Source organism: Scleropages formosus, chromosome 7, assembly GCF_900964775.1.
Source record: "Scleropages formosus chromosome 7, fSclFor1.1, whole genome shotgun sequence".
Classification (NCBI taxonomy): Eukaryota; Metazoa; Chordata; class Actinopteri; order Osteoglossiformes; family Osteoglossidae; genus Scleropages; species Scleropages formosus.
In genome coordinates, this window is record NC_041812.1 from 12,375,779 (window position 1) to 12,378,928 (window position 3,150).

Genomic DNA, 3,150 nt, shown 5'->3' on the forward strand with positions numbered 1-3,150 from the left:
AATAAAAGCAATGGACAAAAGTCAGTCCGAATCTAGAGACACATTTCTATCCCAGAAAAGAAACTGTACAGTTTCTCAGCAGCTGATCAGTACTGGCACACATGGCAAATGCAAATAACGTATTTTCCTTCAAATCCCCACCAATCCTTTGGAGTAAAAATGAAGTAGGACAAACGGTACGGTAACAGCTCATCACGATCCTCACAAGAGTGGTTCAGTGTTCTGCGCTGTTGAAACTTGTGTCCTACAAAACTATGTACAGAATGGGTTATGTTGTTTTAAGGAACAAAACTGTGTATCATGGGGGTGTGTCATGCAGAATCACATGGGAATATGTTATGAGCAGTCTCATAGTCCACCGATGCAGTGGGGGTGGGGGTGGGGGGCACTCTTTGGACAGCTGCCTGTGTTTTTATCTCCGCTGGTGACAAGTCACATTTCAGACCCAGTAACAGCACGCCGCTTTCTGGTGAATGTTTGACAGAATTACAGAGTAACCCAGATTCCCACCGTGAACAGATTACAGAACAAATGCTCGCAGGAGCATATTAATATAATTTCTGCCAGGATTTAATAAGGGTTTATCTGAAACTATGTGAGTTAACCAGTATTGCTGGAGATTTTCCCCCGTACAGATTTCTTTTTTATTAGGCTACTAACTTTGATCCTTAGGTGCACAGTGGCACAGCAGGTAGTGCCGGTGCCTCATAGTAGCCAGGCTGTTCGAACATGGGCTTAAATATGGCTCAGTGTGTGCGGTTTACAGGTTCTCCCTGTGTTCATGTGGGTTTCCTTCCACAACCAAAAGACATGTGTTTCAGGTCAGCCGGGACTCTAAACCGCTACGAGTGTGTGTGACTCCTCTGTGACGGAATGGCATCCCATCCAGCGTGAACCGTGCCTCACACCCTATGCTTCCCGGATAGACTCCAGAACACGATGCCTCTACATCAGAATCAGAATCAGAACGAGCTTTATTGCCAAGTATGTTCACACATACAAGGAATTTGTCTTGGTGACAGAAACTTCCACAGCACAGACAGAATGACAGTGACAAGACACAGATGAGAAGATAGAATATGTGAATAAGGGATAAAAAATATATAAAAAAATATAAAGTCCACAATATACAAAAAATAGTCACTAAACATAATATGTATGTACAGGTATGTTCTATACAAATGCAAGGGAATGTGAGTAAGACATATGATGTGATAAATAGATACAAATATAAACAGCGTTGTGTATTGCACTGGTTTACTCTCTAGGGGGGAAAAAGTAGTTACTGAATGCACAGAAAGATGAAAAAGTAGTTATTGAATGGACAGAAAGATGACACTCCATGGATTACTTATCGCTAACAAGTGATTTATTTTCTATTCTTTGCCATAATACAGTATTTTATGGCATTAAATGTAAACACTGTCGGACTTTAGACTGACACAGCGCGTACTTCTCTGCAACAGCCCAGCGAGGTACGGAAAGAGTAGCACACCTACTTCATTTCTTCAGCCTCGAACGCGAAGCTCGTGAAAACAGGGATTATATATAAATAACTTAATTGCGCATGTAGACAAGACAGGCAAGTAGCGCTGCTTATTATAGTGCGTTTCCCAGTGAGGCTCAGTTGTAAGGGGTGGTGCCACAAAACGGAAACGTAACACCTCCCCTCGAGCACGGCAGCATTTGGCACAGGGACGCGAGGGAGGGAGGACAAAGGGAAAGATAAATAGGATTAGCGACTGCAGACGGCATTGCCCAAGCAGCGCGGAAAGGCCTGCTCATCTGCTCCGTAATTAAACTGTATTTTCAGTTCTTTTCTATTTTTTTGCCTTCTGGAAACCCATTGCACCATTTTTAACAGGTCACACTTTTTTTTACGAAGCAGCTCCTCCACAGGATTCACATCAACATGTTTTCTTTAGGGGGCAGGGAACGAACTGAGTTGTTGAATGCAGCTCCGCTGAATAGCTGCGAAAATATGAACTGGCCTCAGGCACATACCTGTAACCGTGGGTCAATAAGGGCGGCGCGCTCTACGCACCTGAAACCGTTGCCACGGAAACAGAATAACAATGTCAATAATAATGACGACACAGCAACATCAAAGGAAGATTGACGTGGTAATCCAAACTGATAAAGCCTTTAAGCTGCTAAATTTTGTTTTAATTCTTATTATTATCCGTCACACAAGTTGACATTCTAGTTATATATAGGACAACGAAATGTCAAGATGATGAAAAATTAGTAGTTGGGAGGTGTGGATGATTACCAATAAGACGTGTAAACCAGGAAGCATAGCTTGCCCTCTTCAACCTGTGACGTCAGAGTTCTCTCACTGTTTGTCTATGAAGTATTCAGTAAAATCAGACTCGCTGCGCAAACGTCTGACCTACTGTTTGGAGACGGTTCCGGCGAAAACGCGATCGCGGCTTCGACAGCCGAGCTGTCGGATGCGTTCGGGTGGAGCGGCTCATGCTTTCCGGAGGGAATGCCCATCGAAAAATGGGGGAGTCATACGACACCAGTGAGAAAGTTAGCGAGGCGCCGCGAGAGCGTCGTGTTCGGCACTGGCACCTGATCAGTGAAGAGAACTGGTGGGAAGGGGAACGGGGGGGATGCAGTAGGGACCTTGGCGTACCATGTCCCCCATCCACTTTTCCCAGCGGATATCTGCCTTTGTACAGCATACAGGACAGTTTAAAACAGAAGGTGCAGAAGAACTGACAAAACAATTCCTATATTCAGCTGTGTGTATACGTACAATACAGACATTACATTTATTAATTTAGGTGACAGAGGGGGGTGCAGTGGCGCAGTGGCGCAGTGGGTTGGACCAGGTCCTACTCTCCAGTGGGTCTGGGGTTCGAGTCCCGCTTGGGGTGCCTTGCGACGGACTGGCGTCCCGTCCTGGGTGTGTCTCCTCCCCCTCCGGCCTTATGCCCTGTGTTGCCGGGTAGGCTCCGGTTCCCCGCGACCCTGTATGGGACAAGAGGTTCGGGAAAAAAAAAAAAATTTAGGTGACACTTTTCTCCAAAATGACTTGGTGTTAATCTACCTACAATTATTTACACAGCTGGGTAATGATACTGGAGCAATTTAGAGTAAGAACGTTACTCATCAAAGGTACTACAGCTGAAGGTGGGAATC